The sequence below is a fragment of the Mus caroli genome, chromosome 9 (assembly GCF_900094665.2).
Source record: "Mus caroli chromosome 9, CAROLI_EIJ_v1.1, whole genome shotgun sequence".
In the NCBI taxonomy this organism is placed as follows: domain Eukaryota; kingdom Metazoa; phylum Chordata; class Mammalia; order Rodentia; family Muridae; genus Mus; species Mus caroli.
The window spans coordinates 24,602,764-24,618,429 of NC_034578.1; the positions used below are offsets into that span (position 1 = coordinate 24,602,764).

Consider the following 15,666-nt stretch of genomic DNA (forward strand, 5'->3'; position numbering starts at 1 on the left):
AAATCCTGCGGTGGGGGTCGTGGGTAGCTGGCGGGTGTCAGGCAACCCTGCGCTCCCGCTACCCAGGCGCTGATCCAGCCGGATGAGCGCCATTTATTTTCTTGATGATAGCAATCTGACTGGGGTGAGAATTTCAAAATGATTTTAATTTGCATTTCCTGATGACTACAGATACGGAACCATTTTCATGTTTCTGTTTTGGTGGTTGTTGTTATTATTTTGGGCCATTTGTATTTCTTCTTTTGAAAACTGTCCAGTCCATTTACTCATTTATTTATTCGATAGCATGGCCATTTTTGTTACTTAATTTTTGAAATTCTTTATATATACTAGTTGTTATTCCTCTGTCAGATATGTAGGGGCTAAAGATTGTCATGCACTCTGCAGGCTGCCACTTCAGTGTTCTGAGCTTTCCCTTTGCTGTGATGGCTGTTCATTTTTCCCATTTGTCCAGATTGGGGTTTCTTCCCTGTACTAATAGAACCATGTTCAGAAAAGCCTTTCTTATGCCTGCATCTGGAATGGCTTCTCCTAGGTTTTTCTCCATCTATTTCAGTCTTCAAGTCTTATAATAAGGCACTTCATCCATTGTGAATTTATTTTAGCACAAAGTGAAATATATGAATTCTATTTTGTCCATTCACAAATAGAAACCCAATTCTCCCACCGTTTTTCATTTGTTCAAAGAAGCCATATTTTCTTCAATGTGTTTTTTGATTAATTTGTCCACATCTAAGCATGTGCCATAGATTATTCCTGGGTCATCTATTCTATTTTATTGCTCTACAGATTTGTTTTTGTATTAGCAGCATACTGTTTTTATTTTGCATTGTGCTTATGCAATATAATTGAAAATTGTAAACTATGATACTTTTAGCATTCTTTCTACAGGTAGATTGCTCTGGCTATTCAGGGATTTTATGCATCAATATGGAATTTAAGATATGCTTTAGAGTTCTGTGAAGGATGCCATTGGAATTTATTTAGGATGGCATTGAATCTGTAGGGTACCTTTGGTAAGATAGTCATTAACATTAATTCTGCCTCTCTGTGAGCATGAGAGGTCTCTCCATCTAGTACGTTTCTGTATTCAGTGTCTCAAAGTTTCCATTGTAGGGGGCCTTTACCTCCCTGGATAAGTTTATTACTAGGCTTTAAAAAGCATTTTAAATAAGATTATTTAACTCATTTTTTCCTCAGGGAGTTCATTATTAGTTTATAGAAAAGTTATTGAATTTTGTATGTTGATATTGTATTTTGCCACTTTACTGGATGTTTTTATTGGGCTTTAGAATTTTCTGTTAGAGTTGTTATTATCTTTAAGTATACAATCATGTCATCTGAAAATAGGGATAATTTGAATTCTTTTCTTATTTGCATCTTTTTTTTATTTCTTTATCTTTTACTACTGCTGTAAATCAGGCTTCAGACACTATCTTGGATAAAAGTAGACAAAGTTGGTATCCTTATCTCATTCTAAAACTTAAAGGAAATACTCTCAGATTTCCCCTCATGTAGAATAATCCCCCCTACAGATCTGTCACATACAGTCTTTTTGTATTGAGCTATGTTCCTTTTGTCAGATCAAAAGAAAACTCAAATCCCCCAAACTCCAGAAAGGCGTTCAAATATCCAGAAATGAGCTCAACTTGACCTATAGGAGGATGTGTCAGGGTTGGATCAAAGCCAGCATTCCTTAGGAACTTGGGGAACCGGTTCCTATCTGCCAAAAGGAGTCACCTCCTAGATTTCTCGCAGAAGGGACAAATGGCTACCAGTGCCACCTATCAGCATATCAAAGTACACCCTGGCCTCCCAGTTCCCTCAGTATCATAAGTATCTGTTACACATTCCAACGTCCATGCATGTTAGCACTTCCAACCTCCTCCTCTACCCTAAGCTTCCTTCAGCTCACAGGCTTCTCTCAGGAGCAACTACACATCTTTCTTATAATCGCTCTCTTCTCACTATTGCTCTGGTTTTTCTCACTAAGCACTCTGTATTTTCTACCTTCTGCTATTCTCTCTTGGCTCTTATAGATAGCCCCAGCCATGCCCAGTCTTCTGGTCATGTTTAATCTATTTCTCTCTCTGCTTTGGACTTTTCCAGATGCCTCTGGTCATTCACTCTTTCTCTCTGTCTCTGTTTCTGTCTCTCTCTCTCTCTCTTCCTCCCTCTCTGTCTCGTCTTTCTGTCTCTCTGTCTCGTCTTTCTGTCTCTCTGTCTCTCTGTCTCTCTGTCTCTCTCTGCCTCCCTCTCTGTCTCTCTCTGTCTCTTTGTCTCTCTCTGTCTCTGCTTCTGTCTCTCTCTGTCTGTCTCTCTGTCTCTCTCTGTCTNTGTCTCTCTGTCTCTCTCTGTCTCTCTTTCTCTCTCTCTCTCTCTCTCTGTCTCTCTCTCTCTCTCTCTCTCTGTCTCTCTCTCTCTCTCTCTCTCTCCCCCTCTCTTTCTCAATAAAAACCTTTCCCTTAGCCATAACCTGGAATGGCCATGTTGACAGTTTATTTGTTTCTCCCACCTTAAATACACCTTATATCACTAGTTCTTTTAGAGCTTTTATTATGAAGGTGTGTTCAGCTATGTTGAAGTCCTTTTGACGTCACCATTTGAGAAGATCATGTGTTTTATCTTCTTAAGTCTATTTGTGTACCAAATAAGACTCATTCATTTCCATGTTGAACTAAGCTTTCATCCCTGGAATAAAGTCAATGATGTCATGGTATATGATGTTAATGTGTTCTTGTTTTATTTTCAATTATTGTATTGAGTTCTTACCCATCTGTATACTCTTGTATAGCTTTCTTTCTTGTGTCTATTCAGTCTTGCTATCAGGATAGCGCTGCCTTCATGGAGTGAATGTAGCTGTGATCCTTCCCAAACATTATTATGCACTAGTTTATTTGGTGTTCATTAAACATTGAATAGAATTTGTCAATAAATACATTCATGCTTGAATTTCTTTGTTGTGAGACTTTGGTGGGTAACTGCTTTAATCTAATTGATTGAGAGGGATCTGTTTAAGCTGTTCCAGGTTCCTGATCTAAATGTGATAGGTGATATGTGTCTACGAATCTGGACATTTCTTCTGGAATTACTACTTCTTAAAGGAATGTGAATTTTCAAAGCACTCCCGAGTGATCCTCTGTTTTTCACTATACTCTGTACTAACCACTACTCCTTCATGTCTAATTTTATTGATTTTGATCTTTTCATTATCTCTTTTGCTTTGTTTTGCTTGTCAACCTCATTTACTGTATCAGAAATGTCAGCTCTGTGTGATAGATTCTGTGTACTGTTCTCTAAGTCAACATTTTACTAACTTACGTTCTGGCTCTATTTCTTGCCATCTTCTACTCTGGGAATTTTATTGTTCTTGATTTTCTAGGACTCTGAGATAAAATGTGAGATTGGTTATGACTTTCTTTTCTTTTCTCTTTCTTTCTTTCTTTCTTTCTTTCTTTCTTTCTTTCTTTCATTCTTTCTTTCTTTCTTTCTTCATGTAAGTTCTCATGGGTATGAACGTCCCTCTTAGAATTGTCTTAATTGCATCTTACAGGTTCTGGTAAGCAATGGTTTCATTTTCATTTGACTCTTGGAAATTTTTAATTTTCTCTCTTTTTATTTATTTTTCAGTAACCATTGGTCAGTTGTGGGTATATTTGTGTAGTTTTTCTTGCTATTGACGTCTCATTTTGATGCCTTGTTAGCTGATAATCTTCACTGAATTTCTAAGGGGCTAAACAGCTTTGTGTCTCTCGCCATCATTGAGGAATCCACCTTAGAATCCACCAATCATGTCCCCATGTAAAGAATTTGAATTGCTTTTCTGCTTTGAGAGTCTAACTTGGTCGGTCCTTTCCTCTCATGTTGAACTTAATGACAATATCTTTAAAGACAGTCAAAGGTCTGAGTTCCTCTCATTCAGTTTCAATTCTTTTCACAAATACTCAGCAGGGAGAGGGTAAGGTTTTTTTTTTTAAATATTCATTTTCATGAAGCTGGTTCACACAAAATGCCACAGCTTATTTTCAGCAGGAGACACTGAGTACTACATATGGTATTTTGTGAGGAGTCAGAACACTTCTTCCTGTGGTCTTCAATGCAGGTAAAATTCAAAATCAAGGTAGGATTTGGGGACTGTATCACTAGGAAATTTCTAATGTTTTCATTTCATCATTCTATAATTTAGAGCAGAGCCTAAATTATTTTGGTTTTGTTTTTGAAGTGCTGTAGGTAGGGCTGAAATCAACTATGTTTCTTGCTAGTGGTATTAAGTCTTTTTTAAAATATGACTCCTTTATTATTAACTACAATTTAAAATCTTTTAACTAAAATTGGAGTAAGTGACATTTTCTTATTTTATTTCATCATTTTTAATTAGACCTCATCCATTTCCTCCAACATTTCATCCTAGCTACCTTCCTTCTTTTAACCCCCCCCCCCGTGTGTGTGTGTATGTGTGTGTGCACACGTGCATACAACTATATATAAGTCGGTTTTTATTGTTTGTACTTATATGGTTTCAAGCTGATTGGACAACCAAGATGGGGGCTCATTCCTTGGAGGGGCTAATTAATCTTTTTGCAGCACTCAAGAGTTTCTTGTAGTTATCTAGGAATGGGGCCACATGATATTTTCCTCTTCTAATTGTCCATTGACATGGACACTATCAGATCTTGCTTATACTGCTATTACACATTATACTTCCTGATATTCTGACTTTTACACTCTTTCTGCCCTATTCCATGACATCTGCTGAGGTATAGTTGTAAGAACTATGGCATAAGTGCATTTGTTGAGGCTAGTGTTCACCACCCATTGATTTTAGCATGTATTCCAGTTGTTGCTTTCTGTAATGGTCTGTCTCTATTTGCTCTAAGAAAAAGCTTCCTTGACAATGGTGGTACCTGTACTTATCTGTGGTTATAAGGATAACATTTAGAATGTAATAAGAAATTAAGCTGGTCTAGAAAAGTGGCAGTAGTAGATTCTTTCCAAAGGCCATGACCTTGATAGTCCTAGTATTCTGGTCAAATATCCAGTGTCAGAATGGGCCTTAAATACAATTATAGAGCTGTTGGTTGCCACTGACATATGAGTTCCATTTCTTACACCTGTTTGCATATCTGGCCATGCTAGAAATTGTCTTTGTTCATAGGTGTTGAATCTGGCTAAGGCTATTTAATTGCTTCCGTGCCTTGGCAGCTTGCATAGTATTTTCTGGAACTATAAAAGCTAGGCTGCAGGAAAAAAGCTTTCAGGTCCGATTCAGCTCTAATCAACTGAGTTACATGTTCAATATGTGTGGTGCCTTCTCTAATCAGGACTGTTTGTGATCCCTGTGTTGCAACCTAGGACTAAGTTTGCAGTTTATACCATTTGGGGAGTCATTTGGGCCACCCTGAACAGCATTTCAAAAGGAGGTTTCTCATGTGTATAACCCCCAGGGTTTTGCTATTATTGTTATTAATCTATGGTTCTCACGTAGAATATCCTCAGCTCATGTAGTTTAACTTTATTTAGCACACACACACACACACGTATGCACACACATATAGTGTATAGTTTCAGGTAAATATAAAATAATATGGTTTCTAGTGGCTTTATCAAGTAACCTTGATGTTACTTGATCCTCCTTCTCCTTCTTATTAAGCCCCTTCCCTCTTTCCTTGTTGGAGTTCTCTCCCCATCATTCTGTTTCTCCTTTGTATCATCTGTATCTTGCTATTCTCCTCTGAAGTTCTTTGACCCCACTTGTGATCCTTTTATACTTTCCTCATTTCTGTGGTTCTTCTATGTTATATAGTCACATCTGAAGGCTTGAAGCTAGGGACCCCAGATGAGAAAGAACATTCAGCATTTGTCTCTTCAAATCTGGATTACCCCACTCGATCTTTTCTAGGTCCATCCATTTGCCTGAAAATATCATGATATATTTTTCCTTTATTGTATTTCATTATGCATATGTACCATGTTTTCACTATCTATTCATCTGTTGAAGGGCATAATAAATGGCATTTTAAAATCTCTTTGATAAGGAATCATTCCTTGCCCCCATTTACAATAGATAATATGCAATATTACTCAGGGCATGGAAAAAACTCAGGTCAAGGAACTCACAAGAGAGGTTGGGTATATAACTAGTAAAATAAAGTGCTTGTTATAAGCACTAGGATCTATGTTCAGCCCCCACAAACCACATTTAAAAAGCCAGACATGGTAGCACATAATCCTGCTAGGAAGGCAGAGTCAGGTTGATCCCCGGGGCTAACTAGTCACTTTAGTCTACCTTGTAAGCATCAGTTCTGTGAGGCTTGTCTTAAAAAAGAAGTAGACAGTACCTGAGGAACTGTGTCCTCTGACCTACACCCACCTATGTGTATACAAACACAGGCACACACATACGAACATACACCGGATGACAAGGAAGTTAGCTATTCATAATGATGTTTACAGGGCTTAGATCTCTGATTAATAGTGATAGAAACTGTCAAGGGCTCTTCATTATGCCTTCCATGCTTTCCCTTCTTTTCTTCAGATTTATTGGCCCAGCAGTCCTGTGAGTTGCATAATCCCTGTGTTATCCAGCCACCTCTGAAGATGTAGCTGTTGCCTTTTATTCAAAGCATCCTTTTCTCACAGGAAATGGAGCCTATTTTCCAAGCTAGACATATTTCTGGAATTTTCAGTGTTCATTTCCTCTTTGCTCAAAGGATCATGCTATTCCTTGTGACTGAGTGGCCTTTCTTCTTCCTATTGGTCACTTGACCTTTGTGTGCTATCCAGAATTCATTCAATGTGTCCCTGCAGAAACTGTATTAGGAATAATGCTCTCATCAGCAACAGCAATACAAATTTACAAAAGCAGAACTCTTGGGTCTTAATTTTAGGGCTATCTTAGGTGAAGACTTATGTCAAAAAAAACAAACAAACAAACAAACTACACTTTACTTCTCTCCCTTTCTCTCCATTTTCTCTCTTCTCTCCTCTCTCTCTCTCTCTCTCTCTCTCTCTCTCTCTCTCCCTCTCCCTCTCCCTCTCTCCCTCCCCCCTCCTTCCTCCCTCCCCCACTTTCATTTAATTTTAGTGAAAATCATTTCTAGTAAAAGAATAAACAGTAGAAAAGAGGTTTCATAGGTCCCCATTTATAGACTGCTATTCAGCTTAGGCAAGAAAGCTCATAGAAAGCTCAATGTTTTGGTCCATTTTCTGTCTATATAACAAAATCCTTGAGGTTGACTATTCTATAAGGAAGATAGGCTTCTTTAACTCCCAGTGTGTTACTAGAAGCTGAGAGGCCCTGCTGAGGACTCACAGTGAAGACTGTCACATCACAGTGGGTGGGGTGCATACACAACAGACATCAAGATAAGAAGCCCAGACAGCTGTGCTTGTTTTTACTAACTTACCTATCTATTTTTTCCAGATCTAATCCACTATGAAAGAGCACCATTGGTCCTTCTATGGGCAGAGCTCCAAATGATCTAATTACCTCCCATTAGACCCAATCTCTTAAAGTTCCACAATCTTAGTATCGACATTGGTCAACAGGCTTCAAGCACATGGGTGTTCAGGGATATACTCATAACATATCCAAACTGCAGCATCTAATCTACAAACCTCAGTATAAGATCTACAAGTCAGACCTGGTGGAGTGAAGAAAGAATAATAGGGCAGAGCTCAGTGAGGGATAGTGTTCTCAACACAACTTGTTTTGCCTGAGCTAGGATGTCTCTTTGTGACCAGTCCCTGGTTTTCTCCTGATATAAAGAAGTTTTATCAGTGTAAAGTTCATGCCTAAATATGAGCAAGCTTGTAAATCCAAACTTCCTATAGATAGTTTGCTTGATCCTTGTGTTAGGACAGTTCCTGTCCCTATGCGGTTTTTGTTGAAGAGCTAAATCCAGGCTTATGCCAACATCTGAGGCCTTTAGGATAATTCAAAAACCAAAGAAATATTGTAGCTTCATTCCATCTTTTTTTCTTCCAAATAAAGAAGAGATCAATTTTATCCACAGAATATGATGCCTACAAGGACTGTAGACTGACTTGTTAAATGGTGTTGGGTGATACCTGTCACCTCGGAGTGTGGGGGGAGACATTTGTCTTACCTCAAGTTTTATCATCTAAATGTCAGACTGAGAACATTCTCCTTGGCTGCTACATCTGCAGCCCCAGGAAGCACCAGCAGGCAGAGCTCTTCCCACAGAAGTTGTGGGTGGACCAGCTTCTTAAAGCCTTTCTTTCCATCTCTCTGGGGGCCAAGCAAAGAGGCCAAAGAACAGACAAGGGGGAAAGAGGGTTGAAGGAGGTGTTGGATAGTGGTTTTCAAATTAATAGCTTTTCTCATTTTGCATTCAAAACCAAACACAGTAGATCCAATTCAGCTCCAGGCACTTTCATCTGTGAAGTCAGATAGGCAGAGTTTGGGAAGAGAGAATGTGGGGGGATACGGGGAACACGCACAGGAATGCATTATTCATCCCGCATTATCAGATAATGAGTTGTTCCAAATGAGTGAGTCTTCCAGATAACTGAGTCTTCCTTTTTGAACCTTCAAGTTTCCTTTTAACTTTAGACCATATTTATATATTTTGTTAAGTGTGTTATAGACATCTCTGCCTAGAATACCTGATTATAATTTAATCATATCTCAACTACCATCATATTTCATCTGGGGATTAATTATATTTTTTCACACACATGCCACCCAGCTCTGCCCTACTGTGGTTCTCCATTTTAACTCCTTTGCCCTGGTGAATGGCTGCATTCTTCCCTGTGGCTGCCACTTGTCTGGGTTATGGCACTCGTTCTTTTTCTTCCCATCTTTTGTCCACAGTGACTTAGGAGTAAATGGATGTCTCCAGGGAAAAGCAAATAACCAAGCCTATTAAACCAGCAACTTTATTTCCTTTGTGATCTGAAGTCCACCATTCAACAAATAATTATTCTATGTCTGTTAAGTGAAGATGCCGTGCTTAGTATTAAGATGATTTAAAAAAAGGGGGGGGGGCCCTGAGTGGTTACCTTCCATTAAAGGAGGAGAACAGATGCTTCTCATTTATCAGGGATGTCAAATAAGTAAAGACCATAAATTGAACTCATTGTGTGAAGTACATCAATAGAAGAACGTAAAGGATAGAGAAGTAGAATACGGCATTTAATTCACTTTGGTTGGAAAGACTCCAGGAAGGTTGCAGAGTGGAAATGATATCCTAAAAAGTAGGATTAATGAGTAAAAAGGGTGCCCTACTCAAAGAAAAGGTAGATAAATGTGTTTGGGGCACAGGGAGCAAACGATTTGTCCATAAGTTGGAGAATGCCAATGCCTTTCTCCTTCTGACTCACAGAGTTAAATGGGCGAGGTAATAACATTGTTTATTACATTTTGGATTCTTAAAAGTCTTAATTTGTAAAGAAAAAATCAAATGAGAGGGAAGTGAGGGAGTGACATGATTAAAACTACAGCTTATACATGTATGAAAATGTCATAAGGAAACCCATTATTATATATAATTACTATATGCTAATAAACTAATAATGCCAGGAAGTTAGAGCTTACCCAGTATCACAGGAAAGATAAAGGGATGGGCTGTACACCATAGAAATGCTTCTACTCTTGGGTATCCTTCCCCTTCTAAATATGCCAGTGTCTCTCACAAGAATGGAAGACCAGCCCTGTGGATTGTCTTAGGGGTTGGACCAAATTTAACAAAGGAGTAGAGCAGATCTTTGCTTCTTAAAAACGTACAATTGTCAAAATTGTCAAGACAGCAGCAGCAACTGCAAAATCTGGGGACCTGCCAGACATGTATATGCTCAGATCCCACCTAAACCTGCCACAGTGTGTGGGACAGGAGTCTGGCTACGTATTCCCCAGGTACACCAGTGACTTGGATGCACATCTATTTTGAGATCAACTGCTCAGAGGACAAAGATGCAGAAGGAAGGATGTCAGCCCAGGATCTGAAGCACAGGAAACAGACAAAGATAATGTGTGCCTTGTGTTTTGACACTAAGATGCCATCTTCATGTCCCACTGGAACCGATTAGCCAGCTGATTGGTCTACAATCAGGATGGCAAGAAACAAGCAGCGGCCTGTGGAGAAGCTTCATCTAGAACAAATGCTTCTGATGGATTTCATGTAACCCTTGGTGGTCATCCCATGCTTGATATGACTGTTGGTCCTGAAGCGCCACAGGCTTTATTTTGTGATGCACTGTGAACTGGACAATCTCTCTGGAAGGCTCTCAGTAAGGTCCTTCAAGGATCTATGATGGAAACTCAAAAATACCACTTAACTGATGTGTAAATGAGCCAGTTGCTGTAGTGGCCATCCCAAGGAGACCCTCCCTTGACCCATTTATCTTCTTACAAAAAGAATAAGTGTGAAACTAGCTAGAAAGTGACAACAACCAGGAGAGGAGGATAGAATCGCCCACTCAGATATTTTATGGCCTATTCTATTGGATTCACAAATCTGATTTTCTCCACAGGAAGCAGGTATGTAGAGTCTGCAGTCTGATCATTCTCAGGGCAGAGGTGGGTTAAAAAGACCCTCACTCCCCTGTCAGATATACCCTAGGTGCAAATTTCTTTTGTTTTTGGGCTGTCAGGGTTTTCATAGAGATGCCAATGCCACAGAGCAGGGCAGTTTCTGTTTTCTTCTCCCTGTGGGTCAGGTTGTTTATGCAAGGTGACCATATTACACATTTCACTCACAGTGTATGAATCTTATTCCAAATCCTATCATCTCTAAAGCTACACAGCTAGCAAGATGTCCAATTGCATGGCCACAGCATGAGGTAGAGGGTTAAAGCAGGAGAAACCAAATAAAATCAGGAAAAATAATACAGTAGCAAGGATCTCCTAAGAAACAAACGAGGGGAAGAACCTGTTGAAGAAGGCCAGCACGAGGCTTGAAGTGGGTGCTTTTGTTCAGTCGGAGTCGGGTATCCTTTTGCAAATCAGAAGATCTTGGGAAATATTATGACTTTTTAATATTTTAACAGAATTGGATAGAGGAGGGTTTATTCATTTCCTGGCTCTACTCTGTTGCCTTTGAGTAAATATTGGTTTTTGACACATAATTATTAATATTGTGAGTTGCTTTATCTAGTTTTTAAGTGCTGCTTAATTTATGAGAAAAATGAGCCAATGAATGTAAATGAGCTAGAGTCACTGTGACACTTCTGCCCTCAATATGTCCTCCCTGGGCCACAGGGTCGCTATTGTTTCCAATCCCCTTATATTTTAGAGCAAGGTGGTGTTGCTGTGGTGGAGGGTGTTGTGAAGATAAGACTTCCATAATTATTTCTGAGAAAGGAACATTTCTTCCAAATACCTATTCTCCCTCTTCTGTTCTCCCTATTGACCCCAGTCTCTCTGCTGTCCCTGCTTTAAATCGCACTTATTTAGGGAGCATGTTTGACCACATCCTGGCCCTAACCCTAGCCAGTCTGACTGTTAGGAAGTCTCAGTGGAGGAAGGAAAGAGGTTGATACTTGAGCATTTGCAAGCCTGACTCTGCTCTGATTTCTCAAAGTCCATCTCTGCTTCTGACATGCTGAGTAGCACCCACTCTCATGGTCATGAGTTTCAGCACTTTGAAAAGTATCACAGCAAGTCACCAGCCTAAAGTACACTGATGGAAAAAGGACACCCATCCTACACTAACCTTGTTGGAGGGATAGGCCCAGGTACCAATGGGCATTGCAAGACATTCCCAGTAACAATGGAGCAGTAGCTGAATGTGGTGTCACACCATAATAATAAGATTGGGTGCTTTTCTTTTATGTGTTTTTTTTCTTTTTTCATCTTCCTCATTTTTTAAAAGAGATGTCTTTGTTTATCTATGTCAGAAAAGGTAAGAGACATCATCAGGGAAGAGGAGGAAAATAAAAAATGATCAGAATACATTAATGCAGGTATGAAAATAACACAATGTGTCCCATTATTCTCTGCAATTAACATAAACACACAAAAAAGACATGCCCAGCTAAGAGATTTTAAGAAAATCATCACGCTTTCCAATACAATGTGTGGTTAGTAAACTTACCCTTTTCCTAAGACAATAAATTTCTTTGTGCTTATACTTGGAAGATTACAACATCTCTAGCAGTAACCCTGTCACCTATCTGCTGAATTGGGAACCAGTTGTTCACTTTGCCAAATTACCAACCTATTCCATTTCTAAGACTCTGGCCACAGCCCTGCTCTCTTCTTACTGTTAAAACACTCAAAGCCTTGGATCTGGGAAGCCATCACTCTCTGATTTCCTACAGGCTGTTTCTTTTACATACACATTGCTTCTTGTCTTGAAGTATATGTGGAATTTTAGTAAAACCATTCATGTTCTTGTGCCAAGGTCACATCTGACAATGGAATTGCATTATTTCCCCAGTGAGATTTCGGGATGTCTTCTGCCCTTCTCAAACATTTATGTTACGGCATTGATTCCAGCTTGCCTACTCTCCTGACGAAGCATATGCCAGTTGCTTTATTATCCTTGTCATTTTGCTGTGTTCTGAGAACCTTCAGTATTTAGTTTGGCTACATGCACGGTGGTCTTGGCCTTGGCATCCAGGTCTAGAAGGGGCAATGTAGCAATGTATGCATGCACAGAGATTCTTTTCTCATCCGAGTCTTTAGAGTGATTCCTTAGTGTGTGTGGTAAAGTGCAGCTGTAGAGACTTTCCTTTGTCTAGTATAGATTTTGATAGGTATACACAATGCAAGTATCACTGAGCAGGGAGGGGAGCAGGCAACATCTAGCTGACTCCTAGTGTTTCCACTACCTTATGTGAAATGATGTATCAACCATCCTTCCTTTCGACTGTATATTTTATGTTTATTTGGGGATACAAAATGTTTGGTGCAGAAATAAGTTTAGTACTCCCAAATACTGCATAGCTGGGAGAAGTGGAAAAAGAGGGGAGAGGTAAGGCCTCTGTCTCCACAGAGATAACTCTAGCCCGCCAAATAAGTTATTTATCTCTAAGAGATGTGTGAAGAAAGATTATTTACTAAAAATGAGAAGTTCACAGTGCTGAGCAAAGGCATTCCTAAAACATAGCCCAGATAATCCTTATACATATACATGATACAAGCAAAATGATGTTTTAAAATCATTGCTCATTATGAAACTGTCAAAAATTCCAAAGTTTATGAGGATGCATTTGCTACTTGTCTTGTTGCAATGACAAAATGCTCTGACAAAACCATATTAATGTGGACAGGGTTCAGTTTTACTTACTGTTCCAGGGTACTGTCCTTTGTTGTGGGGAAGTCCTGGTGTCAGGAAATTGGGACAGCTGGTCTCACTGTACCTGCAATCAGGAAGCAGAGAGAGGTAAACACTGGTGTTCAGCTTGCTTTCTTGTTTTAGGTAACTCAAGTCCCTAACCCAGGGAATGATGCCAGACATGTTGAAGGCAGGTCTTGCCACTTCAGTTAACCTAATTTAGAGAATCCATTATAGGCCTACCAATGCTTGCCTTCTGGGTAAATCTAGGTCCTGACAAGTTGATGAAGCTAATTAATTATCATAGAGGATTTGCTGTTGACAGGAGTTATCAAGGGAAAGGTTGTCTTGGATTCTGATGGATTAGAATATGCTAAAACCTCAAGAAAAGCAATGCACCAACCACTATCAAAACTCTTGCACAGAACAACATAAAATAAGTCATCCAATCTTACCGATTTTGAAGTGACATCATATGTAGTGCGTTGATCTGTTGTTAGTAGAAGTGTTAAGCAATCTGCATTGGTACCTGGTTCTAACCTATGCACAATGCATCATTAATTTACAGTGAATTTTCTTTCCCTTTGGTATATTTTAGGTCAGGAAGATGATGTGGTTGATACTTTTTAGAGTGATTAAAACAAACAAACAAACAAACAAACCAGTTTTGAAAGGTCTCTACTTGAAAGATCTCCTTCCCACAGAGAGGTTTTCTCATATCTGATGTGATAATAACATAAAGCAAAGAATGGACACCAAAATTAGCTGTCAATAGGGCCCATTAGATAAACTACCATGCATTTCTACATTGAAATACTACTCAGATCCCAAGGTGCATCTTTATCATATATAAGCAATGGTATATGCCGTGATATACACACTCTACAACCTTCTGTGCTTTGTATTATGGATGGTGATTATGATATACTTACTTATGCTATTTTGCATAAAACCAAGCATTGCTCGATCAATTGTACAAGGCAAAATAGTAATTGTTAATAATAATGGGACAAAGGTACTATAGATAGTAAAATTTGTTAGTATATATTTTTTGTAGATTGATACTAGAATCATATAACCATATTAACTTTCCAAAAGACAAAATAATAATTTGAAAAGAAGATGCAATTCAACGTTTAAATCCTAGGAAATGCTGAGGAGCTAACTATAGTGGGTTTCTTGTTCACATAGTAAGGATAGAGTATCCCTTTATACAAAAGTGACTATTTCTTAAGCAAACACTGCCCTAGTTGCAGATCTTTGACTTGGGCTATAGAGGTGACATTTCATGTTGACTCTTTCCTTTAATAGAAATGAGGTAAGGCTGAGCTGTTGCTCAGTGGTAGAGCAGCCCCTTGCATGGACCAGCTCCTGAGCTTGATCCTAAGCAGCACAAAGGGAATAGGAGTAAATAAAAGAGAAAAACCAAAAGATTTCCTTTCTTAATCTCTTCCATTTTTCATCTCTACATTCAAGTTTAAGCTCACTGACATTGGGCAATGCCTGTCTTTGTTCTTCTGTGTTGTGCTTGAAGCTAAAGACGTGTGCTTGGTGGGTTATTAAACACCAACAGATTCATATGAGGCAACTACTCCCCACTCCCAACAATATCTAAGTGACAATTATCTAGGACGTGAAATATATAAAAATAGACAATGCTAAGTGAAAGAAGCCAACATTCTAATAAAGGAAGAAACAAATAAAATGACTTGAAGACTGGAAGATACTAGAAGTTGCCATGAGGATATCCTGTATCCATCGGCTGTCACTTGGAGAATAACCCGAACTAAGACAGTCCATTTGTACTCAAGGCAATCTACTCAACAGCTTTCATAAGTAAAATAAGACATTCTGGCAAGTGACTTTCCCTTCCCTCTCCAGCCTGGGTGCTGGCCTACCACATACCAAATAGAAGGCATTACTTTATTGAATTAAGAAGTAAGAATGCTGGTTGTCTTCCTGCACACAAACGTGGAGGTGCACTGAAAGCAAGAGAAGAGATTTTTCTTGGACAATGGTGTTTATTTGCCCCCCAAAGAACTGAACTTGTAGCCACTGTTTTAAACACCAGTGGTCCATTGATATAACATGGTAGTGAAAGACCCACAATGTGAGGACTCCCCCACATTCTGACTCAGGAGAGGTGACACCCCAAAATCACCCACAAGAAACGGTCTTGCTGCAAATTGCAAGAGGATTTTTATTCAAGAGCGCTCTCGGGCCCATGGTCATACACCATGCAGGGGTAGAGGACCATGGAGCCAAGAGTAGCTGAATAAGGGGGTATTTAAAGGAAGAAACCACAACTCAAGGAAGTGGGGAGGGCATTGTTGGAAAAATACCAAAGATACCAGTTAAGAGTTACAAGGAAGTGCAAAGTCACAAGAGTCACAAAGAATACCTGGTAATTGTTCCAGTTAACTCT

The 15,666-nt window shown here is 39.2% G+C and overlaps 1 protein-coding gene and 1 long non-coding RNA gene across 6 annotated transcripts in view; one reads left to right on the forward strand and one right to left on the reverse strand.

Moving 5' to 3' along the window:
- Nucleotides 1-15,666, forward strand: part of Opcml (opioid binding protein/cell adhesion molecule like) — a 1,139,977-nt gene that overhangs the window by 1,000,616 nt on the left and 123,695 nt on the right. The window lies entirely within an intron of this gene.
- The window catches only part of LOC110301585, a 159,961-nt gene continuing 157,151 nt past the window's right edge, over nucleotides 12,857-15,666 (reverse strand). The window contains exon 3 of the long non-coding RNA XR_002378726.1: nucleotides 12,857-13,326. This is a non-coding gene — a long non-coding RNA (uncharacterized LOC110301585). The remainder of the gene's footprint in view (nucleotides 13,327-15,666) is intronic.